At 35.6% G+C, this 26,889-nt stretch overlaps 1 long non-coding RNA gene across 1 annotated transcript; it reads right to left on the reverse strand.

The window, feature by feature from the left end:
* Positions 1-24,106: 24,106 nt before the first annotated feature.
* On the reverse strand, positions 24,107-26,572 carry LOC121225052 (uncharacterized). Its single transcript, XR_005922809.1, has 4 exons — positions 26,307-26,572; positions 25,344-25,536; positions 24,961-25,258; positions 24,107-24,873 (listed from the first exon to the last, which is right to left on the reverse strand). It is a non-coding gene; the product is annotated as an uncharacterized lncRNA (long non-coding RNA).
* Between the last annotated feature and the right edge of the window lie 317 nt (positions 26,573-26,889).

The following is a 26,889-nucleotide window of genomic DNA, read 5'->3' on the forward strand; positions in this document are numbered from 1 at the left end:
CTCATTAAATGGTCCTATTTCAGAGGCTATACAGTCAGAATACTGTTGATCGGGTTGATCTATAGATTTCCTTTGAACCATGTTCATGATTCATCACATGCCTTAGCGCAACCTATCTTTAATGTTCATCCCTTGTTACTATACAAAGCTTACCATAACCTCTCTTATGGAGTTTTCTTCCTTCAGGGTTCGCCGTATACATTATTCCTTCAGAGATTGCCATACTTATCATCCTTTCAGGGTACTGTTCACTCCATTCCATTAGAGTCCACCAAAGGTTTCTTTCCCTTTGTTCAGAGTCCGCCATCGAGGCATTTCCTTCAGATGATTGCCTCGAGAGACATTCTTTAGACTGCGCCACGAAGGTTTCCATTACAGAGATAGCTACAACGACATCTTTTATAAAGATTGCCAAAAAGGTGTCCTTTACATTCAATACTCACCACAAGTCTTTCCTTTTAGAGGTTCGCCACACAAGCTTTCCTCCCTCTTTGTTTAGGGTTTGCCACAGAGGCGTTCTCCTCAAATCGTTGCCACAGAGGCCATTCTTTAGACTGTCCCACAAAGGTGTTCCTTTTCAGAGTTAGCCACAAAGGCTTCCATTACAGATATAGCCACAAAGGATTCCATTCATTTACACCACGAAGGTGTCATTTTCTAGTGGTTTAGGCTATAGGAATTTGCCTAAACTCACAATTCATGAGGTTTGCCCCTTATCGTCCTAAGACACGCAGAGAACCACATTTGGTAATAACCTCCCTTTTATTTTTCCCATATGATGCCATAGGATAGCTATTTTCTTACACGATATGGTCTATTTCATTATGGTGCCAAAACCATGGACCTTCCCTTTCAAAGATTCGTGTTTAAAGTCCCAACGGACCCCTTTAGTCGATTCTGAAGACATAAACAAACTCATCATGCATTGGCTCATCATACAATGACTCACTAATGTTAGGCACATTCATGCTTCCAGACAAATTTACACACCATAATCATTCAGATTCATGCCCTATGCTTAGACCATCAAACTTCATGCAATCCATACACATAAGTCCATAATTCATACATTTCTTATCAAAATCATCACATCGTACTTTCGTAGCCTGAATATCATGGTTTTATCTCCTTTTACCAAAGTTTCTAGAATGCATAACACATGCAAGATTCAGCTTAGGGGCTCACCTAATTTCAAACTCCAAACTCTAGATTCAGACTTCCATCAAACGATTAGCGGCAATTACTGCTACTGAACATGGAAACTCATCAAGATCCACTAATATATCCCCTTTTCCATCATTTTAGATACTAAAATTCTCACTGAATAAAGCCTTATGTCCTTAATCTTACCAATTTGGGTTGAGTTACTCTTTCACAACGTAGTGTGGAAGATCGTAAATTTTACCATGGCATGAAGCACCCATTGGTGGGGATCCAAACCTACAACTTAGCTTCCGTGAATAAATAAGTTTATTTAGGTTTTTTTAGATCCAGAGAAAGAAATACTTCTTAAAGAAGGAAGAGGCAAAACTCTCTTTTCTCAATCCTGATTATTTAAATATACAACCCTTGACCCTATGGAAACTTAACAAGCATCAAAATCCTATTCTATCTACCATATGGGTGATTTACAACTGTAAGGAAACATAACTATTTTTGGGTCAAGTCTATCATTCATTCCTAACCATCTCATTAAAATATAACCAGCACCTTAACATGCCAAGCTTTGCATACAACACCTTTTGGTAGCATCCCCAATACTCGAAATTCCTAAACTTTGTACTAAGTTCCACTCCTATAGATGTCTCACTTTCTGAGACATTTTCACTCACTAGCCTAATGTTTACGGTTCACCCAAACTATCCACCAAATTATCATTTGAGTGGATACAACCACACTGCCTGTTTCCACTTACGTATTCGTCTAACCAAAACTTCGTCAAAGGGAGTACCCATAGACTTCAACCTCTTAGTTAAATATAATCTATCGTAATTCAGTGTAGCAGATTAAGCTAGTTTTTACATTTTAAGAGTTTGGACACAAGTATTTTTGTTAAGTTTTAATCATGTTTTTGCAATTTTAGTTAAATTCAATAAAATGTGTAATTGGAGTCTTTTATTGACCTTAGGGGCCAAATGAGGCCTAAGGGTGAGCTAAAATACTTTGTGAGCATGCAGGAAACCATTAGAAGGCATGCTAACTCGATACTGGTCGTTGTGTTCAACACGAAGAGCTACATGTCACAGCATTGGGAGCAAAATAGATGAATTCTAAGACTTCCTTTGGTGTTGCAAAGTAGTATGAGGATGTCACGACACACCCCTAAAGGCACCCTGAAGATGAAGCATACAGCCTTCGATGTCGTAACACAGGACTTGGTACGTCGTGACATCAACTCTGTATGGGAAAAAATTACGAGTAAGGGGCGTTTTGGTCCACACAATTAGACATTAAGCATGAGGATGGTAGCTAATCTAGGGGTTAAGGACGAAAACCACTCTAAAGTTTATAAATAGGATCAATTAACACATTTTATGCACAACTTTCATATTGTATAATTTTCTTCCTAGTTCTAGTATTTAGTTTTTCTCTTCTCTTAGGCTTTAGGTTTATTTTAGTTTTCGTTCTTTTCTTTAGGGAAGAAATCAGATTTCTGAAACATGATCAAACTCTATGAGGATTCACATTCCATTTTAATACAAATTAGGCTTCTTCTAAACCTTATATTCTTGAATTATTGTTCATGCCAATTTTTTATCAAGTTTATATTGCTTATAAGATCCATGAGGAACTAATCCTCTTGTGGGGGATTAGCGAGTGAAGGTATGATTAATTAACTATTTTGTAGCGGTCTCTTAAGTGGATAGATATTCAGAAGAGGAAGAACTTAAAACCTAGGCCTGACAATCCTAAGAAGTCACTAAGGTAGGAATTAACCCAAAATTGGTATGGCCTATTTATGAACCCCTTAATCCTGAACCAGTCTGGACTGTGAGGTCGAGAGATAAGTGGTTCTTGTTGACTGGTTATTCTACTTGAAGATTGGAAGATCCTGTGGGATATCGACTAGTTGATTGAACAAGGAAACCTGGAGCTACACCCATGCTCAGATTTGATAAATTTACTATTTGATTTCTCATTATTTCTTTGTAGTTTAGTTTTTTTATTATTAAGAATCCTGAAAACCTTTCTTTTTATTTGATCGTAACATAATTAATCTAAATTACTAATTAGATCTATTTATACTTAGGTTAGAATTAATTTAGTGCTCGCCTCCCTTGGGTACGATCCTCAGAGTATGTTAATGAAGATAGAGATGGTATACTTTGGCAAAAACTTATATGGTTTTGAGACTGACGATGAACAACCAATACTACCTAATAATACTAAAATAAGGTTGCAGGGGTCACGAACCACTCACCTCTTACCAGAGCCACTTGACGAAACTGCAATTCAACCTATCAAAGAGTCTAAAGGACTGTGGAACAAGGAACGTAGCTACATTATACGTAATAGCTCCATAATCAGAACCTCTGAGGTAAATTTTGAAAAATCCCTTCTGTGGAATGAGTTCTTGGTGGACCCCATCCAAATTATGCATAAGTGTGAAGACAAGGAAATAAAAATGAAAAATGAAAAATATCTCAAGAACATTCTTCAAAATCAGGACAATGAAAAGTATTTAGTGTTGTTAAATAGTCACCTGGTATTAAGAATAATTAACCGTTTCGAATTGCAAAAAAAGGTTTCAGTGGTCAATGTAGGGTGAAAGAGCGAGTTCAAAGGAAAAATAAACGAGGAAAAGCCGAATGACATGATGGATGCTGGATGAACACTGATATAAAAGAAACAAAAAGAGTATCCACGAACACACCGATTGAGCTAATGGATGAATCCAGCAGAAAAACCTAACAATTTCTTTAAACTTTAACTTTATGTATATTATTGTACATTTAACTAGCAGTTTAGTTTAGACTCTATCTTTTATCAAATTTGTGTTTTACAAGAACCTAGGACACTTTGAAAAGTTGAAGTTTGAATGAAAACAGAGTCAGTGTCACAACACAATACTCTTGTGTCATGACACAGCGTCCAGAATCAGAAGATTATGAAAATCATCTCAATGTCGCGACACAAACACCCTTATGTCACGACACTATAGATAGTAGACCCAGAGTTTAAAAAATTTAGAGTGTGTCGTGACATCGAACCTCGATGTCGTGACAACGGAAAACTGTCAAGGATGTCACAACACAAAACCCAACATCGATGTTGTGACAACGGAAAACTGTCAAGGATGTCGCAACACAAAACCATTGTCTCATGAAACTGCTACAATTTTCTACAGGGTTGCCCCAACCTGATTGTGTAACCCAGTAGACTAAACCTTCTTTTATCTGATTTTTAACCGTAAAACCCCTATTTTAAAACCTAAAAACACCTTAAGTTCAGATTTTAAATATTCTTAACATTCTAACCCTATCGAAATTCTCTCAAATTCCAAAACCTTTTTTCATCAAAACCCAAAACCTTAAAACCTCTGTTGCCAACTCTCAAGCTTTATTTGGGTGGAAAATCATTAACCATCTAAGAAGAAGCAAAGCATTGCAAGGGAGTTAAGGTTAAGTGTTTCCTTTCCCATTTTACTGTTTTATCAATTACTATTCATTTTTATTTGATTATCTTCAGTATTAGAAAATGCCGCCTAGAAAGAGTAGGAAATCGATGGTCCAAGAAACTCAGTGGTTTCTAACCCTGAAAAATTTTAGAACTGAAATGCTGAGAAATATTTTCTCGAATTATAAGGACAACCGCTTATACAAGTGTGAGGGTTTGAACCCTCAATGGTTCTGTGAAAAGAAATTTGGACATTAGACAAATACCATTGATGGGAGCGATTCTGTGTCATTCTTAAGGAAAATACGGTTATACCTGTAGTACAAGAACTTTACGCGTCTTTTTGAGATCAAGAAATGAGAAAAAGGCAAGGTGAAAGTTGGGAGATTAACAGTCAGAAGAGAAGAAGTGCCACTTACCCTTAGAGAGTTCTATGAGTTTTATGATATTCCCTACTGGTAGCTGTCGTGTACGATTACCAAAATTAAATCCGCTATTCAATCAATAATAACTGGTAATATAGAGTAAATAGGGATTCATCCCACGAAGAAGCTTGCGTTAAATCTATTTGAAGAGAGTTGTAATTAAAGTAATGTAAAATGCATGCGAGAAAGGGAAAAATAGGGGGAATTATGTTTCTACGTTTAAAAATAATCTAAAGTAGCGAATAAATTTTTGCTAAAATTGTGAATGCTGAAGAATTATCAAATTTAAGAGAAAGAGTGCTTAGTTATCTATGCCTTAATCCACCCAGTACAAGTCCTTCGTGTCCTTAAATTATTTTAGCAGACTAACTCGACAGTAAGGCTGAAAAATCACTTACGAAGCGACTTCCTATCCCTAGCATATTTTATTCAATTAGAGAAAATTTTTAATTGAAAATCTACCTTTAATTTTTTCTTCGTTAACTAATTAAAGGTGTATTTAGTATTTTAGAGACTTCACTTTGCATTAATCAAAGAAAAATCCTCCAGCGGCTTCTAAATTTAAATCCGTAGTCGCTCTAATTAGCTGCAGACCAATTAATCATCACCAACTCTAAGTCCACTTAAGAAATTTGATTACCGAATTTGCACTTAGATGATTATAAGAAAATTCCTAAATTAAATAGGTGATCAATCTAGTTGATTTAGAAAAAAATCCTTGAACGATAAAACGAGCAACTCAAGAATGCCAAATTTGATTTTAAAACAAAATAAATCTTCAAATTTCTCGTGCTAGGTTTCATAAGTGTCTAACTAAGCTTGAGTAAATTAGCCACTCATAGCAAGTAAAACAAAACAAATATTAATTGTAAGCAACATGAATTACAAACTGAGTCTTTGAAAGGAAAATTCCTCAAATCGTCGGGCTTCCCTCCTCTCGATTGGCTGAAATTTCGGGCTGCTATTCCAGCGACTGGATCGGCTTTTGCTGGTTCAATTTGAGATTTTTTCCCTTTCCTTGCTCGAGTGCCAAGTACCTCCTGCTCTTCTGTTTTCGACTCCCCCTTTTAAGCTGTTGAACACCCCTTTTTTAACGGAATATTCAAAACCTGACCTGCTCATTCTTCTTATCCTTTGCATAAAAATAGCTCCAGCTCACTTAGAGTTTCATTTCAATTTTACTTCTCAAAGCTGAACAGGATCATTTAATTTTAATTAAATTCGGTCACCACTCCAAGAGGGAAATTAAATAATTCTTTGCTCATTTTGCTGCACATTCGGCCTGCTGCACTTCTATTGGACCAAATTTTCTTCTTTTGTCCCAATGCCAATTTAATTTCTTCAAAACCAGCATATGATCATCCTCATCCAGCAGCTTTATTCATGGAAATTAAATTCTAAATTGAGCCCATACGGACATCAAAATGTCCCTTACCTGTGCATGAATTAAAATTAACATTAAATTGTTGAATTGGAGCGAAATTAAATTATTACGGCATGGAATGTACTTAATCAATTTAGGCTGAATTATAACTTAATTGATCAAAAGATTAATCAACAATTTAAATAATTTAGCTGAATAAATTAAGCTTAAAATTGAACTTAACAAACTCCCCCATACTTAAACTATTGATCGTCCCTGAGCAATTAAGTCGAAAAAGAATCAAGAAGGATTTCAAGAATATCAAGATGAATCAAGAGTTGTCGTATTGCTCATGCTTGGGAAGAATTTTGAAATCAACAGTCCTAGAATTTGGTTATTACAGAAAAATGTTGTACAAAAGAAATTCACGAGTGCTTCTTCGATCAATCCTTATCGAAAAATTTAGTAACACTCATCACTCAATGTATTTAGGCTAGTAAAATGCTCTCAAATTGAAATCAACCACAATTAACTACCATAGGCTTGCTTGTCCATCTTATCTTATTACATAACACATAAAATCTCAAAAATATAATTGAGGCTAAATAAAGGTTGTAATGGGGCCAAGGTAATGTTTTAAGGATGACAGGAATTGATTTGGGTGGTGGAGCTAATTTTCTCAGACTAGTTAATCGTCCGGAAGTCATCAATTCTCTTATTTTTTTTTCTTTTGATTTTTAACTCAAGAGTAGATAACTAATTCAACCAGCCTTTCATCGTTTTCATTTCCATACCACTTGATTCGGCCGATCCACCTCACTGTGATCACATAATGCTTCGTTCATTTAATTCAATAGGAAAGCTGCAACTTACTGATTCTTTCTCAAGAAAATCAGCCCTTAATTTCCAGCTAAAAAAAACCCAAAATTGGCCAACATATGTCGAAACTTAAGATGAACTTCCAAACTGAATTAACTAGCCTAAGAAGGTGAGTTGATTTCAGTCTTTGGTTCAATTTCTGGAAGTACATAAAAATTGGGAAATTAAGGCTTCAAATTGGCTAACTAATTGGAATAATGTCAAGGTCGGCTTTTATAAGTAATCGTGGCTTAATTCCTAATGCCTCTTAAATTATATTAATGTAAATCAAATGTATTACTAGACTTAATAAGATCTAAAGCAAGTTCTAGAGTAATTGACAGCCGATAACAACAAACACACATGAATGAATAATAACCTCTCAAGTTGGCATGGATGTCCCAACTTACTCTCTAGGCTCAAACTCCTCACAAGGACCACATAATTAATCAATTAAGCAGACTAAATTTATTTATTTATATTATTTTTTTACCAAAATCAGTCAATTGAAAACAAAATTAATCCTAACCAATCGACATACAACAATCACAATCAAGCTTGAATTCATAAAATACACCTACATTTTAATATTTTCGTAAAGAAATTTAACAAATTTTATTCATAAAATTCGCTAAAAACAAGCATCAAATATGTTAGAAAATCAATGAATTGATTCTCCCCCATACTTAATGTTTGCATTGTCCCTAATGCAAGAGAAAATTAAAATTTACTAATGGACAAAAACAATAATAATGGAAAAGATAAAAGAAAACTTCCCTGAATACGTGGGTTGCCTCCCACAAGCGCCTTGGTTTTAAGTCGTTGGCTCGACATCGCAATTCCCCATGGACCCTCAAGATTGATCTCCTCCAACCAAGCTACTTGCTCCCCTTCATGAAAATGTTTCAACCTGTGACCATTTACCTTGAAAATTGTATTAGTTTCGAGGCTCCTAATTTCGATTGCCCCATGATGATGCACCTCAGTTATTATAAATGGACCAAGCCACCTTGATTTTAACTTACCGGGAAACAGTTTAAGCTTAGAATTAAATAGTAATAAATTTTCCCCTACCTTAAATTCTTTGCGAATTAGCTTTGAGTCACGAAATGCCTTCGACTTACCTTTGTAGATGACCGAATTGTCATATGCCTCTAAGCGCAACTCCTCCAATTCTTGCAACATCAACTTGCGCTCTTCACCTGCCAAACTATAGTCCAAATTGCATTGCTTAATAGCCCAAAATGACCTATGTTCTAGCTCTACGGGAAGATAACATGCCTTTCCAAAAACAACCCTATAAGGCGTCATTCCCAGTGGCGTTTTGTAAGCTGTTCGAACAGCCCACAATGCTTCATCCAACCTTTGGCTCCAATCTTTCCTATTGGGTTTAACAATTTTCTCTAAAATTCCCTTAATTTCCTTGTTGCTACTCTCGGCTTGGCCATTGGTTTGAGGGTGATAAGCTGTTGATACTTTGTGGGTGACACCATATTGTGCAAATAAGGTTCTTAAGGTTCGGTTACAGAAATGGGTTCCCTTGTCACTAATTATAGCCCTTGGTACTCCATATCTATTTAAGATGTTGGTCATAAGAAGTTTCACCACAGTTATAGCATCATCGGCCCTAGTTGGAAATGCTTCCACCCATTTTGACAAGTAATCAACACACACAAGAATATATAAATAACCGAAAGAAGAAGGAAAAGGCCCCATGAAATCAATACCCCATACGTCAAATATATCACAAACATAAAAATTACGTAATGGCATTTCATTCCTACTACTTACGTTGCCGATTTTTTGACATGATGCACAATTTCTACAAAATGCATATGAGTCTTTATGAATAGTTGGCCAAAATAACCCACACTCAAGTATTTTATGAGCTGTTCTCTTAGGTCCAAAATGTCCCCCACCCTCTCGAGAATGGCAAAAATTAAGCACGGATTCTATCTCACTATCATCAACAAAATGCCTAATATTTGGTCACTACAAAATCGCCAAAGGTACGGCTCTTCCCATAAATAAAATTGGGCTTGACTTCTAATTTTTTCTCTCAAGTGCCTAGGTGCATTTGTGGGGAACTCTTTAGTTACTAAGTAGTTCACTATGTCGGCATATCATGGCAAATTACTAGACACACTGTAAAGTCTTTCATCGGGAAATAAATCGCTCGGTTCACTCTTCACGTCCCCAGTCTCTATCCTACTCAAATGGTCAGCCAAGGTTTTCTCTACCCTTCTTATCTTTAATCTCTAAGTCGAATTCTTGCAAAAGCAAAATGCATCTTATTAATCTGGGCTTAGCTTCTTTTTTATGCAACAAATATTTAAGAGCGCTATGATCAGAGAAGACAACGACTTTGACTCCTAACAAGTACGCCTTGAATTTCTCTAAGGAAAAGACTATGGCGTAGAGTTCTTTCTCGGTTGTGGTGTAATTGCACTGAGCTGGGTTTAATAGCTCACTAGCATACCTAATAATATAAGACTCCCTACCATTTCTTTTCCCAAGTGCCGCACCAACAGCCCTATCACTAGCATCGCATAGAATCTCGAAAGGTAATGCATAATTTGGCCCTTGAATGATAGGTGCCGTGATCAATTTCAGTTTCAGTTCATCAAAAGATTTTTTACAATTCTCATTAAATTCAAATGTGACATCCTTAACTAGCAATGCACATAAAGATGAAGATATCTGCGAAAAATTCTTGATGAACCTAGGTAGAATCCTACATGCCCCAAGAAAGATCGAATTCCTTTCACAGTGCTCGGATAAGGTAAGTTTTTAATCACCTCAACCTTGGCCTGGTCAACTTCTAAACCTTTAGCTGAGACGACATGTCCCAACACTACACCTTCTTCAACCATGAAATGACATTTCTCAAAATTCAATATCAGATTAGTCTCAATGCAACACCTGAGCACTAACATGAGATGATGCAAACACTGATCAAATGAATCACCATAAATAGTAAAGTCATCCATGAATACCTCCATTAAATGTGAAATAAAATCTGAAAAATGCTCGTTATACCTCTTTGAAAAGTGGCTGGTGCGTTGCACAATCCGAAAGACATTCTATTGAAGGCGTAAGTTCCAAACGGGCATGTGAAAGTGATATTCTCTTGATCCTCAAGCACGATGGGTACCTGTAAATAACCTGAATAGCCATCTAAAAAACAAAAAATGTAAGCGAACAGCTAGCCTTTCTAACATTTGGTCCATGAATGGGAGGGGGTAATGGTCTTTTTTAGTGGCTTTGTTCAATTTCCTATAGTCTATGCAAACTCGCCAACCATTCTGCACTCTCGTAGGAATTCCTAACCCTTCTTCGTTGGTGACTATTGTAGTTCCTCCTTTTTTAGGGACAACATGAATCGGACTTATCCATTTTGAATCGGTTATAGGATAAATAACATCAGCTTCTAACCATTTTAAAATTTCAGTCTTAACCACCTCCATCATCGGTGGATTCAATTGGCATTGGGGGTATCTTTTAGGGACTGAGTTTGGTTCTAAGGCTATCTTGTGGGTGCATAAAGTCGTACTAAGTCCCCTAATATCGGCTAGTGTCCAAACGAAGGCTTCTCTATGCTCCCTAAGAACTCTAAGCAGTTTGGATTCTTGGATTTTGGTTAAGGCATTTGATACTATTAATGGCAAGGTTTGATTTTCACCTAAAAAGATGTACTTTAAATTTTCAAGCAGCTCTTTTAACTCCAATTTAGGTGGTGAAATCAATGAAGAAACTTGCTTACCAGTCACCGTAAGGGTAGGGAGAATCGGCTTGAAGTGTGTTAATTGAGGCGAGTCTAATGCGCAAACTGAATTAATTAAAGAATCAGAAATGATGAATTCATGATTGTCGATATCAAAAATGCTCTGAGCTAGAACACTTTTTAAGTCGTCATCCCCTCCTAATTCATAAAAATCTTGAACAAAATTATCAATTACATCAAGGGCAAACACAGAATTAATATTAGTGGGACATCTCATAGCATCAAATATATTAAATTTTATTATCTTACCATTAAATTCCATAGTTAAATTCCCTTTATGCACATCAATTTTTGTTCTAGCAGTCTTAAGGAACGGTTTACCTAGAAGTAAAGGTACATCAATCAAATTATCATTAGGTCCTATGTCTAAAACATAGAAATCGGCTGGAAAGACTAACTCATTTACTTGTACTAGAACATCTTCTAAAATGCCATCAGGGTATGCATTACTCATATCAGCAAGTTGAAGTATCAATCCTGTTTGTTTTAATGAACCTAATTGTACTTTGTCGTAGATGCTCCTAGGCATGACATTTATAGACACTCCTAAATCAAGCGTAGCTCTATCAAGTTTGAGGTCTCCTATCTTACAAGGTATCGAAAACATTCCCCGATCTTTGCATTTAGGTGGGAGTTTCTTTTCAAATACCGCAGATACATTTTCGTCTAAGCTAATCTTCTCATTTCTAATTAATTTCCTTTTAGATGTGCATAATTCTTTCAAAAACTTATCATATCTACGCACTTGTTTAATTGCATCAATTAATGGAATATTAACCTGTACCTTGCAGAGTGTTTCTAGAATTTCAGCATTGACGTCGTCTGATTTTTCCTTCCTTAAGCGCTGTGGAAATGGAGCTTTCGATACATAAGATCGCTGCTGAACATTAGTATTCGGTTTTCCTTCAACTTGAGGTTCAAGGGTCTGCGTCTCCTGCTCAAATTCTGTTGCATCGCGCGAAACAGTGGCCTGCTGTAGGCGTGATTTTCTTACTTCTTTTGAAGCTGCTTGTGACGGTTGTAAATCAGCCTTTGGTAGGGCTAAGCTCTCCTCTGTTCTATCACTAAATCGGACTCTCTTAACCTCGGTCTCATCTTCCTCATCGCTGTTTTGGACTTTTTTTAGTATAGGTCTCAATTCCTTCCCACTTCACAAGGTTATAACGCTAACATTATCCCTTGGATTCGCCACTGGCTGTGATGGCAATCGGTTATTCACATGCGCTTGCAAGTTTACAAGGTTAACATCGGTCGATGAGGCACTAGTTTGTAATTGTTTCACTGTTGATTCCAAAGCTTGGAATCTTCCATCGATTTCTTTCTTTTGGTCAGACATCATCTTCATCATTTGTTCAAGCATGGTATGAGTCTTATTCTCGGCGTTGAGGTTCTGTTGTGGTGGCTGATATACCATATGGTTGGGATTGTTCTTGCTCAAATCCAAGGGGTATGGCTTGATTCTGATATCTGAGATTAGGGTGGTCTCTCTATCCCTTGTTGTGAGTAGCTGAATATGGATCATACCTTCTTTGATTTGGGAAAACGACATTAGCTTCTCCTTCTTGTAATGTCGGACACATATCCGTGGTATGTCCCTCCAAACAACAAATGCCACACAATGAAGCTCTTGAATTACTTCCAGTCATCAACTTACTTACCATAGCCGTTAAATTAGCTAATTGAGCCCCCATCATACTCGACTGGCCCTTATCCACTCGCTTACCCAAGTCAAACCTCTTGAGACCGAATTGCTGTGTATTTTGTGCCATGTTAGCAATCAAATTCAGGGCTTGCTCAGGTGTTTTATCAGCCAGTGCACCTCCACTTGCCGCATCAATCATTCCTCGATCTTGTGGTGTCAACCCCTCATAAAAATATTGCACTAAAAGCTGCTCACTAATCTGATGCTGTGGACAGCTCGCACATAACCGTTTGAATCTTTCCCAATACTCATATAGTGACTCTCCTACTAGCTGCTTAATTCCACAAATTTCTTTCCTAATTGACCCTATCCTTGATGCCGAAAAGAACTTCTCAAGAAAAGCTTTATGTAACATTGTCCAAGTTGGAAATGAACCCGACGGCATATAGTATAACCAGTCCTTTGCCAAACCTTGTAATGAGAAAGGGAAGGCTCGGAGCTTGATTTGTTCCTCTTCAACTCCATTTGGCTGCAAAGTTGAACAAGTTATTATAAATTCATTAATTGTCAGTAAGGGTCCTCACCTGGTAGTCCTTTGAATTTCGGCAACAAATTCAGGAATCTCGAATTGAGCTTTAATGGCCTATCAAGGGTGGGATAAGTGATAGATGGTTTTTGTGCAGCCAAGTTAGGTACGACCAATTACTTCAAGGTCTGGTTGGCCATGTCGATGTCCTCTATATCGTTAGGCTCAACGTGGAGGTTGTGAAATTCGGCTTGCTGACCGTTGATGTTAACAGGGAACCTTGATGTTCGTCGTCCATTCCTTAATAACATATACTAAAGAAATTAATCTATCTGCATAAACAAAAATAAGAAAACAAAATGAGTTCTGAAAATCAAATAGATTTGACTAGGTCGCTTCCCCAGGAACGGCGCCAAAATTTTGGTAGCTATCGTGTACGATTACCAAAATTAAATCCGCTATTCAATCAACAATAACTAGTAATATAGAGTAAATAGGGATTCGTCCCACGAAGAAGCTTGCGTTAAATCTATTTGAAGAGAGTTGTAATTAAAGTAATGTAAAATGCATGCAAGAAAGGGAAAAATAGAGGGGAATTATGTTTCTACGTTTAAAAATAATCTAAAGTAGCGAATAATTTTTTGCTAAAATTGTGAATGCTGAAAAATTATCAAATTTAAGAGAAAGAGTGCTTAATTATCGACGCCTTAATCCACCCAACACAAGTCCTTCGTGTCCTTAAATTATTTTAGCAGACTAACTCGGCAGCAAGGGTGAAAAATCACTTACGAAGCGACTTCCTATCCCTAGCATATTTTATTCAATTAGAGAACATTCTTAATTGAAAATCTACCTTTAATTATTTCTTTGTTAACTAATTAAAGGTGCATTTAGTATTTTAGAGACTTCACTTTGCGTTAATCAAAGAAAAATCCTCTAGCTGCTTCTAAAATTAAATCTGTAGTCGCTCTAATTAGCTGCAGACCAATTAATCATCACCAACTCTAAGTCCAATTAAGAAATTTGATTACCCAATTTGCACTTAGATGATTATAAGAAAATTCCTAAATTAAATAGGTGATCAATCTAGTTGATTTAGAAAAAATCCTTGAACGATAAAACGAGCAACTCAAGAATGCCAAATTTGATTTTAAAACAAAATAAATCTTCAAATTTCTCGTGCTAGGTTTCATAAGTGTCTAACTAAGCTTAAGTAAATTAGCCACTCATAGCAAGTAAAACAAAACAAATATTAGTTGTAAGCAACATGAATTACAAACTGAGTCTTTGAAAGGAAAATTCCTCAAATCGTCGGGCTTCCCTCCTCTCGATTAGTTGAAATTTCGGGCTGCTATTCCAGAGACTGGATCGACTTTTGCTGGTTCAATTTGAGATTTTTTCCCTTTCCTTGCTCGAGTGCCAAGTACCCCCTGCTCTTCTGTTTTCGACTCCCCCTTTTAAGCTGCTGAACGCCCCTTTTTTAATGGAATATTCAAAATTTGACCTGCTCATTCTTCTTATCCTTTCGCATAAAAATAGCTCCAACTCACTTAGAGTGTCATTTCAATTTTACTTCTTAAAGCTGAACAGGATCATTTAACTTTAATTAAATTCGGTCACCACTCCAAGAGGGAAATTAAATAAATCCTTTGCTTATTTTGCTGCACATTCGGTCTGCTGCACTTCTATTGGACCGAATTTTCTTCTTTTGTCCCAATGCCAATTTAATTTCTTCAAAACCAGCATATGATCATCCTCATCCAGCAGCTTTATTCATGCAAATTAAATTCTAAATGGAGCCCATACGGACATCAAAATGTCCTTTACCTGCGCATGAATTAAAATTAACATTAAATTGTTGAATTGGAGCGAAATTAAATTATTACGGCATGGATGTACTTAATCAATTTAGGCTGAATTATAAATTAATTGATCAAAAGATTAATCAACAATTTAAATAATTTAGCTGAATAAATTAAGCTCAAAATTTAACTTAACACCTACTATGGCAAAGACTTCCTTGATAACACTGATTTGAATACATTTGAGAATATAGAAATGGAAGATGTTGTTAAATATTTAACTTAGGGTAGAGGTACATGGAATTATAAGCCGGTTACAACCTTACCAACTAATTTTAGTCAAGCAATAATGTTTCCAGTAGTGAAAATGTGGATGAAATTCATAGGTACTAGAATTGCACCCACGTTGAATGTTTCTAACGTTAATACTTTTCGATCCATTCTTTTGTATGGTATTTTGTAATGAAAGCAAATATGTGTGGACAAGTGGATTTATTGTGAGATGAGGTGCTGTGTGAAAAGCCAAAAAGCTGGGCTTTTCTTTCCTCACCTCGTGACAACATTGTGTCGAGAAGCAGAAGTTCCAATGGGAGAAAATGAGCAGTTTATGAAGCCAAAAAAGAGTATAATTGGAGATTCACTATATAAACAATATTTTGAGCTTCAGAGGAAGCAATTTATTGATTGAAACCAGAGGAAAGAAAATATGGATATTTCGATGTCACTAAAGTGGAAGGAAAAATTGAAAAATTGAAATATCGGAAAGGGGCAAGTGGGAGCATCGAAGAAAAAATTTATGGAATGATCAGATGGATGCAGGAGACGGGCCCAATACTTCAAGAATTTTCCCAAATGAATGGATTAAGAGCATTGAATTATCCGCCAGACATGTTCGGTCCAACACAAATCTATTATATTGATGAAGAGGAAAGATGAGATAGAAGACTAGTATCTCTAGAGGAATATGGACGAGTATGAAGTAGTATTTCAGCCACAATACTCCACACCAAAAGGGCCCATCATCCGAAGCCCAACCAAACATGCACCTTCGACGAGAGGGACTTCCCATAATGAATATGGGTCGGGAAAAGGAAAAGCACCGATGGTGAGGGGGCAATTGCCCTATTTTGATGATTCGAATGATGATTAAACTAGATTTTTCATTTTTCAATTATGGGATTGTATTAACTTGGATAAACCTTAGTTTTTTTTAGAAGTAGGAGTAACAAGAGATTTTTGTTTGACTTTCTGCAATATTTAGAATTTTCTGTGTAGGAACCTCACATGAAGAAGCAGAACGATTCTAATCTTGCAACGATCAAAGGGGGAGGAACCCATTAATAGTCTGTAGAACTATCTCGATCAATTGGGTAACTTCTTACCTTATCTTTATAGAGGCTACACATTGAGGACAATGTGTTATCTAAAGTGTGGAGGGTAACATAGAAAATTTGTTTTAAATTTTTATGCTTTTCTTTGATTTTTTTCTTGTTAATTGTGTGCTTGAGCTTGTAGAAATACAAGTGATTGATTAATGAGCATATACATAGGTTGATAGTATTTAAGGTAAATTTGGTATCATGATAGGTGATTTTAAATATTTGATTATTAGATTATTAAATTCTATATATTACACTGTGAATAGGCATTAAGCAATTGAATGTCCCAAATGGTATAGAGAATATAAGGAAACAATCATGCTAGTATGAATGATAAATTATTGAATTTGTGATTGTTTGGTTGACTAAATTTGTGAATATTGAGATACCTAGGGATAACCTAAGGCATCGTTTGGTATACACCTAAACCTAAAAACCTAACCCTATTTATTCATCCTTAGTACCTATCTTGAGCCAAAAAACACTTCTTAATGAACCTCTATATAAAACCCAAGCTAAAAATGATAATTTGTGCTTACCCTTTTCTTTGGTCGTAAACTGCATGATTATAGACGTTTGACCATACATATTGAGGATTAAGTAGAGACATTACGGTGGTTTTGTAAAAACAGAGTGATAAGAAAGATCAGTGTACTATGGTGATTATAGGTTAGCTTAAAAGTGCAAAAAGAAAAAAATCAAAAAGGAGGAAATTAAGCGAGTAGGAAAAGTACGTGAAAAATAAAAGCATTTGTGAGTGAGGTGCTGTGAAAAAGAAAGAAAAGTGACAAAGTAACAACAATAGAAAAAATTGCTCATTAATGCACGAAAATGCGTGAGCTAGTCGTAGTTACTATATGATGCTGAGATTTCCTATAAAGAGACATAAGAAAGGTCAGGGAAGGAGAGAGAAGGCGGTGAGTGGGAAAAGGGTCACTAAGGGGGAGAATAGGGGACAATATGATGTACAAAACTACTTTCGTGCTTGATTATGTGTAAATATGATATGTTTTATGTTTATTCATGTGTTCCAAACCAACATTTGTACCATACTGACTCAAGGGTCGTCTTTTCATTAGTTGTTTTTGTTTGTTTTGCTTGAGGGAAGCAATGACTTAAGTGTGGGGGAGTTTGATCTACTATAATTCAGTGTAGCAGATTAAACTAGCTTTCGCACTTTAGGAGTTTGAACACAAGCATTTTGGTTAAGTTTTATATATGTTTCCATAATTTTAGTTAAGTTCAATAAAATGTGTAATTTGAGTCTTTTATTGACCTTAGGGTCCGAATGAGGCCTCAGGGTGAGGTAATATGCTTTGTGAGCGTGTAGGAGACCATTAGAAGGCGTGCTAACTCGATAATAGTTATTGTGATACAACATGGAGAGCTTGATGTCGCAACATAGAGAGAGGAATAGAAGAATTCCAAGACTGCCTTTAATGCCACAACATAGTCTGAGGATGTTGCGACACATCCCTGAAAGACACACTAAAGATGAAGCATACTACCTTTGATGTCGCGACACAGGACCTGGCATGTCGCGACATCAGCACTATACAGGAAATAATTATGAGCAAGAGGCGTTTTGGTCGCACAATCAGGCATTAAGCACAAGGATGACAGTTGACTTAGGGTTAAGGACGACAACCACTTTAAAGTCTATAAATAGGCTCAATTAACACATGTTATGCATAACTTTCATATTGTATAATTTTCTTCCTAGTTCTATTCTTTAGTTTTTCTCTTCTTTTAGGCTTTAGGTTCATTTTAGTTTTCGTTCTTTGCTTTGTAGAAGAAATTAGATTTGTGAAACATGATCAAACTCTGTAAGGATTCAACATTCTATTGTAATTCAAATCAAGCTTCTTCTAAACCTTATATTCTTGAATTATTTTTCATGTCTATTCTTTTTATCAAGTTTATATTTTTATAAGACCCGTGAGGAATTAACCCTCTTGTGGGGGATTAGCTAGTGAAGGTATGATTAATTAACTGTTTTGTAGGATTCTTTTAAGCGGATCAACTTTTCAGGAAAGGAACAACTTAAATTCTAGGCCTAACAACCCTAGGAAGTCATTAAGGTGAGAATTAACCTGAAATTTGTATGGCTTATTCGTTAACACTTTAACCCTGAATCAGTTTTGGACTGTGAGGTCGAGAGATAAGTAGTTCTTACTGACTCATTATTCTAGTGGAAGATCAGAAAATCCTACTAGGATATTGACTAGTTGAGTGAACAAGAAAACTTGAAGCTATAATTGATTATGATTATCGAAGCAAGCTAATCACCCATGCTCAGCTTTGATAAATTTACTATTTGATTTCTCATTATTTCTTTATTTCTTTATTTCTTTTCAGTTTATATTTATTACTATTAAGAATCCTAAAAATCTTTCTTTTTATTTGATCATAATATAATTCATCTAAACTAATTAGATCTATTTATGCTTAGGTTAGAATTAATTTAATGCTCGCCTCCCTTGGGTACGATTTTCAGAGTACTCATCTACTACGTAGTAATTATATTACAACCTGACCCGTATACTTGCGGATACCGTTTTTTCATATATTTTGCACAGATTTCTATGCTGAACATTGGTACATCTGGAGGTGGTCAAAATCCAACACCGTACTTACTCAAAACCTATTAGAAAATTCTTACTTTCTAAAACAAAACCCAAGCACTAGGGCTTCTCTGGTAGGAATGTTACATTCTCTTCGTAGATTGCCACAAAGGCTTCATTTTCATAGATTGCCACAAAAGCTTCCTTATCATAGATTTCCACAAAGGCTTCCTTATCATAGATTACCACAAAGGCTTCCATTTTCTTGTATATTCATGATAGAGATTTGCATAGACTCACATTTCGTGAGGTTTTCCCTTTATCGTCCTAGGTCACGTAGAGAACCCCCTTTTGGGTAATCACCTTCTTTTAGTTTCTTTTTATATGATTCCATAGCGTAGCTGTGGTCTTACACAATATGGTGCCATGGCCATGAACTCTCTTTAAGAGATTCACATCGGAGATCGTGTTTTTAGTCCCAACAGACCACTTTAGATGACTCTGTAGAGATAGACACAAACTTATCATGCTCAAACCAACTCTCATCGAAACATTTTGAGTAGCATAAAACTAAGACGTATATACATAATTCAAACATCTAGATGCAACCATAATTCACACCGACTTACTTTAACTCAATAGGTCTATAGCAAGTATGCTTATCATTCTCAACAAACATTAGCACGATCATAAACATACTTTAATAACCACACAAAGGGTCACATACATAGCAAATCGTACCTCAAGGATCACAACATCATCTTTCAACCACTCTCTTACAGATCTACAAGTACCATAATCATACAAACAAGAGTAAGTATAGAGACTCACCTGATTTTCTCCTACTGTAGTTCAAAGCTCTTTATCCAGGCTTTAATTGTGCAATCAATAGTAACTACTGCTACAAAAAAAGGAGGCTCATCAAGATCTATTCATATACCCCCTATTCATGTCTTTTTTAACACTAGGAATCCCCAAGCAGGGTCCTTTTATCTTTTATCTCACTGATCTACTAAGTCTAATAGGTTTACTCTTCATAACACAATATACAAAGTCATAAATCTTACCTCGACGTGGTTTAATCATTGGTAAAGATCTAAATCTTCAACTTTAGCTCATGAGAGAGAAAGAAATTCTTTGGGTTCTTTTAGATCTAGACAGAAATACTTATTCAAGAAGGAAGAAGAAAAACTCCATCTTTTAGATCTAAATGCCTATATATAGAACCCAAGCTCTTATTAGAACCTACCACGTGTCACACACTTTCAAAGCTACATTTATAAACGGTTTATAAATGTAAATAGAAATCCACTATTTTTTATATTCCTAATTCGTCCCTTTTTTTCTTTCTAACTACCTCGTTAGAATGTAACCAACACAACAACTCAATAAAATAGGCGTACAATACCTTTGGCAGTAATCCCCAACACTCTTACCAAATCTCTTCTTCTTTATAACTTAATACATTCTGAGAACAATCCTCACTTAACAATCCAACACCTATTATGTGCTCGATCTATACTCTAGAACAACAATTGGGCGAATAACACTACGCCACTCAGGTTACTTTCAGTTTAACCGCCAAATTCAAAACCCGCCCAAAATTGGGTGTTACATTATGTTTTTGTGTGAACTCATACTTTGTGTGTTGCGAATTCATGTTGAATGTTGCCAAGTTATGTTATTTGATGTATGTGAACTCTTAAGTCTTACTATTGTTTGACACACGAACCTTTCCTTTGATGTTTTGTAAGCTTGCATGTTTACATCCTATGTATGAAAGTAATTCCGCTGCAATGTTTTAATTTAACATATTAGTGTCGTAAGTAAGTGGTGTGATGGAGGCTAGGTTGGGAGTGAACGGAGAGTCACTTTGGTGGATAATGTAGCACATCAGATTTGGGTCGAACCTACTCGATCAGGTTTGGGGTGTTACACAACCATTATGATCGTTATCGGTAACGTTGGTTCTGTAAAACCTTATGACACCACACCAACCACGATAGTCTCTCAACCTGGCGTTACAACTATTAGCCCTAACGTAACCATTCATGTCGTGTTTAGTTTTGTCAACCTTGGTTCACTTGGCTTTTTAGTCTTCATCCATGTCTTCCACTTCAATGGAATTGTGATTATTCTAAAAAATTTTCCAAGTTCTAAAGATAGCCAAATAAGCTTTGAGTCGCTATATGTAGACCTTGGCCCTTCATGATGTGAAGGATCAATTTATTAAGAACTTTTCCTTAGGGCACAGGTTAAAATTTTTTTCTATGAAAGATAATCCTATTTTGATATAACATCCCACACATACTTGTAGCCACAGTTGTTTGAAATGGGTGAGAACTCTAGAAAACAGAGTTATCTTCAACACTTTTAAACTAGTAATTCATGCAGATTTTGAGTGTTTGATAAAAACTTTTGGAGTTTTTTTTCTGTAATTTTGTCTTGGTAAATGATACTAAGAAAATTTTGCTAATTTGATCATTTTATACACTAAAACACATAATTTTTGAAGTTTTTGTGTCAGCTGATGCACTAGAGGAAAAGAAAGTCTTGAAGTTCACCTTTTGATGCTTAATGCTGTAGCATTTCTACAACATAAGCCATGTAGAAGAGGATTGATGTATGGTCATCTTTGGATGCCCAATTAAAGGCCAATTGGACTTTGGAAATTCTTTTGACCCAACTTAACGATTGGGTCAGAAAAATGGACAGCCTACTAAGGGGATACGAGCCCAAACTATTCACTAAGGAGGAGAAGGCCCAACTGTCAATAAAGGTGCCCAAATTAGCCGACTTGGTAAAACATTAAAAGTCAGCCACAAAATTCCCACATGTGATCTTTCGACTCCCCTCCTCTTTTTAAGCTTTCTCTCTCATGAATCAAGCATGAAATTCAAAGCCATCCACTCACTTTCCTTAAAGCAAAGGCTGACCACATAAGAAGAGAGAATCAAGGGTGTAATTTGCTAAAAATAGACGCCCTCTACATTTAGAAATAGGGGCTAACTATTCATTCATTTCACTCATCCGTCACTCACCATCTCTTCTCTTATTCTCTATTCTTTCACTTCCCGTTCGAGAGAGCAACACAAGAGTTTGAGAGGAACATTTTAGAAGTTGTTTTTAATAGTAAAATTTTACATTCTTGAAGGCAATTGTGTGAAGGAGCAAAGCAAAAGGAAGGAGAAAAAGTAACACAAGCTAAGCTACAGAAAAACACCTGATTTGTCTTCTAGTTTCTTTCATTTTTAAACTTTTTATTTTTGTTCTGAATTGATGAACATGATTGCTAAATATTTTTTTGTTTCCAGTTTAATTAAAATGGTTTAATTTTGTTGTTGTTAGATTGATTGCGTTCATTTAGCTTAAATTGTTACTATTATGTTAATGTTGTTATGTGCTTTGGTTGTTTATGCATTCAAATAGGAACATGAACATGCTACTCATGCATTATGAATGTAGGGAATCAACTGAATTAATAATTTAATTCTAACAAGATTGTAATTAATTGACACAATATTTGAGTGATGCATGTTTGGTCTTTTTATGATAAATTAGGTCAAAATAGTAATAATACCAAAAGAAATTTATTACTTGCATAACCTCAGATTAAAGTGATTAAACTGTTTCAGTATAGATGTATCACTGTTACTTCACATAATATGATGTCTACTTATGAGATTTTCAAGTTGACTAAACATAGAAATATGCTAGAAAAACTTAATAATTAAATAAGTATGACTTCTTGAGTTAATAAATAGCTAAATTTTCATGGTTTACTTCCATAACATCATTAACATTATTTTAATAATTTTAAGTTAAAAAAGGTAATTAATCTAACTTATTCATGTAATTGAAATTAAATCTTGTGAATTGTTGCTTTTGATTCTATGCTTACATTTCTATTTGTTTTTGCATAATTAGTTAATTTTAGTTTAGTTAATTAGTTAATACAATCTACTCCCAATTATTGTCCATCACCAATTTGCTATGTTTTTATTTTCACAAATTTGCATATACAGTCATTGTGGAGACGATACTTTTTTACTTACTATTTTATTACTTGTTGACGATTGTGTACACTTGCACATCATTCGAATATTTTGTGACACTAGGCTAGACCAGTCAGTAAGACCGTTTGGACTAGGATTCGATCGAAGTATTGATCCAGAGAAAGGCATCAAACCAGTTGACTCGTAAACCGCTACGGACCTGATGAACTAGGCCAAAAACTTGATCGAACTGGTAGTTAAATTGGTTTTTTAATTTTTTAAATATTTTTTGTTTTTATGATTTTTTAATGATTTATTTAATCAGACTCTATGGATTAGTTAAACCAGTAAATCGATTGCCTAATTGATTCAACCACCAAATCGATTTTGAAAACCTTACTTGTATCAAATAATGATTTTTAATTCTCAAAAGTCAAAATATTATGTTAGCATGTCAATATAGCGTACATGTGCCTTAATGGTTCACTCTTTAAAAAATGGTAAAACATCAACAAAAACATCTAGATTTTTTTAACGAAGAAGCTTTATGAAGCTAAAGGGACTTGGGTAGAAGAAGTCCTTTGAATCTTATGCGTTAGAACAACCTTGAAAGGAACATGGCACACTCCATTCCAATTTCCCAATGGCACTAAAGGAATTGTCTCTCTTGAAATAGGCATCTATATTGTATTGACTAAATACCCTAACACTTAATTCAATGACAAGAATCTATGAGCTGACTTAGACTAATTGAAAAAGTCAAGGCTTTTGTCAAAAAATTGGTTAGAGCAAAACAAATAGCTAGATGGTAAAATAGAAGGGTCAAATACAAGCAATTTCAAGTAGAAGTTCTAGTGTTAAGGTGTTGTGAAGTAAGTAGGCCACCTTCTAAAAGAAAAAAAATTTCACTTATGTAGGAATGGCCTTACAAAGTGTTTAGCGTCTTAAGTCATAGTGCCTGCAAGGTAATTGCAATGAAAAATAAACTTGTCAGCAACTCCTAGAATGCTATTTATATAAAGAAATAGTACACCTAAAGGCATTCTCTTTATGATTATATACTCTATACTCGCACGAAGCAAATATCTTTGGCATACAAAGCAACAGATACCGAGCATGACATATTATGCAACAAAAATAATATAGGATAATGCATTTATATATATATGTGGGGCTCCCTTAACCCAATAAAGGAGTTTAAACATTTAGGGTATTTAGTCTCTCTAACATCCAAATGGAAAACAAGCCAACAAATTCAATAAAAAAACAGAACTTTTAACCCTTTGAAGGGGATGAATAATTAGCAATAGTATCATTTAACATGGAGCTTCGATCAAACGATGGTAGCAACATTAATAGAAGACTTAGAAACAATAATGACACCATCAACCTTGGGGAATTCTCTAGCAACCTGGGCCATATTTCCTCAAGTTCCTCCTCAAAAGGGTTGACAACATTGTAGTCCATGGAAATTAATTTGAGGTCTTTAAAGAAAAACACATTCGACCAGTCCAAAGGTCAATATAAAAATTGCACCTCCATTGAAGTGGCCTTATGATATACTTTGGCAACTAACATAACCTCCTCATTCCCGGTTCTCTCTTCTTGAAATTACCTATAAAGGTTTTTAATTTTCTTCTTTGTTGGCTTAGCCTCCATATGAAGTTTCTCTATGCCAGTAGCATGCTGAGTTGCTACCAAATTGGTGAACTAGTGCACCACAGTAAGCTCTGCCTTCAACTCATGTTCGATTGCAGTTATTTACTAAAATCTCTCTTTGCCACCTTCACATTTAGCTCTTGTGACTTCAACAAGACCTTTTTGGCTTCATTCTTTTTCAAGAAATTGTCTTCTATTTCTGTTGCACTTTGGCGTGACGTCACCTCCTTCCAATTAGCATCAATGGCGCTTACTTACCCTGAAATCTCCTATTTGATTATATGGATATAAACAAAACGCTGAAGTAGCACTACTAAACATTAACTCTTTGTGAAATATGCCATACCTCTTCCACAGTGATTGCTACGAAGTTAAGCAGGTTGAGAGCACCAATTGCACCTACGGATCCAATCCTAGTCTAGACACTTGTTAACCAATCACAATCGGTTTTCTCATTGATAACAACTTCACCGACACTCTGATCTACAACATACTTCCCCTTATCCTCATCTACACTAACAAGTGTCTTAAAAACAATATTTCCCTTGTTGTAGATGGAATTGGTGCAAGGTCCACCATGGTTATCTCTCTTCTTTTTTCAACGCTCTTGTATTGCACCATTTCCCTTAGTTTGCTCATTCTCCCTGTTGCAACATGTTTTGTATAATGCTTTACAAGAAAAAAAAACCAAATGAATGGAAAACCACAATTAACAACATAAACCCTTACACTAGTCAAAACTTAGCTTATCCCATATGCATTTGGAGATACTAGTGGCTCTCCCTTTTTTGACTGCCTCATGCTTCTTAAATGTATCTTTCAATTGGTTCCTAACATCAATGGAACCTCATCCTCATCAGATCTACCACTAGGATTATCCCTTGAAGAAGAGGTAATAGCAACAAACCTTAAATCACCTATGCTGAAAAATGGTCGCAAACTCCAACCAATAGCAGTAAGTGATAGAACAAAGTGAGGGAAATGTAGTGACTCAAAAGACATACTAAACCCTTACAACATAAATTGGAAATAGACCCTCGTCTTATTCTCCTTGAGCAAACAATGTCATATTAGGATCACTACATGGTATAATTAAGAACACAAACAAAAATATATACAAGAGCAAACAACATTCTTCCCTGGTGGCACACCAAGTTGAACTAGGATTCCCCTTGAAACCACACCAGTTTTCCAACCTAGGAAATATTCTCAAACCTTTTATCTTGTCAAAACTTCCTTAAAACGAAATCTTCATTGCAGAAAGAAGTCCATAGCCTTATTCTCTTCACCAAAAACAGAAGTCAACTTGTTCATATCTATATACCTAGGTCCCCAATCAACTTCTTTCTCTTAATAACCACAAAACCCATCCTTATTGGCAATTATAATTTCCTTCACCCCTTTATACACTTTCTTCCACATATTAAGATAAAACCAATTATTTATTTATGTTGGATCACAAATAAATAGATTCAGAAAAGGTGTAAATCCTTTTTCCTAGTATAGAAAGAAAAACTCGACCAAAACACCCCATGCATTAGGCAAAAGTTGGTTAAGGTTTACTCGATAATTCTTATGAAAATTGTTAAAGAATGAATGAAGGGTAGATGAAATCCATAGGCAAATAAATAAATATAAAAAAGAGAAAGTTATCACCACAACATAATCCTTAAAAGTAATCAATGGACTTACCTTTTCAAAGGATTTTCAAAACACCATTACAAAAGGCGGATCATACACCACAATTGATAAAGTGTCTTACTCTCACGTCACAATTCAAAATTCTTGTTTTTCTTCCATGACATATGGTAGAGCCCTATCCCTTAGGGGAACCTGTCAAGCCAAAAATGACTCATATAATTACTCCCACGACATATGGTAGAGCTTTATCCCTCTAGGGAAGTTAGTAAAAAATGGCTCTCATTAATTTTATTTCTCCCATGACATGTGATAGAGGCTTATCCTTCAGAGAAGCTATCAAGCAAAAAATGGATCTCATTTTATTATTCCCACAATATATGGTAGAGCCCTATCCCTTAGGGAAAGCTATAAAGCCTAAAATGGCTCACATTCTATTACTCTCATGACACGTAATAGAACCCTATCCCTCAAGGGAAGCTATCAAGCCAAAATTGGCTTTCATATCCTTTACTCCCACGACATGTGGCAAAACCCTATCCCTCAAGTATCCCCAAATATAGACCCAAACACCACGTATTAAAACACCACTTATTCAATTAGGTCTTCATCAAGTCACTTTGTAACCATTTTCAGA

The sequence above is a fragment of the Gossypium hirsutum genome, chromosome D13, assembly GCF_007990345.1.
Source record: "Gossypium hirsutum isolate 1008001.06 chromosome D13, Gossypium_hirsutum_v2.1, whole genome shotgun sequence".
In the NCBI taxonomy this organism is placed as follows: domain Eukaryota; kingdom Viridiplantae; phylum Streptophyta; class Magnoliopsida; order Malvales; family Malvaceae; genus Gossypium; species Gossypium hirsutum.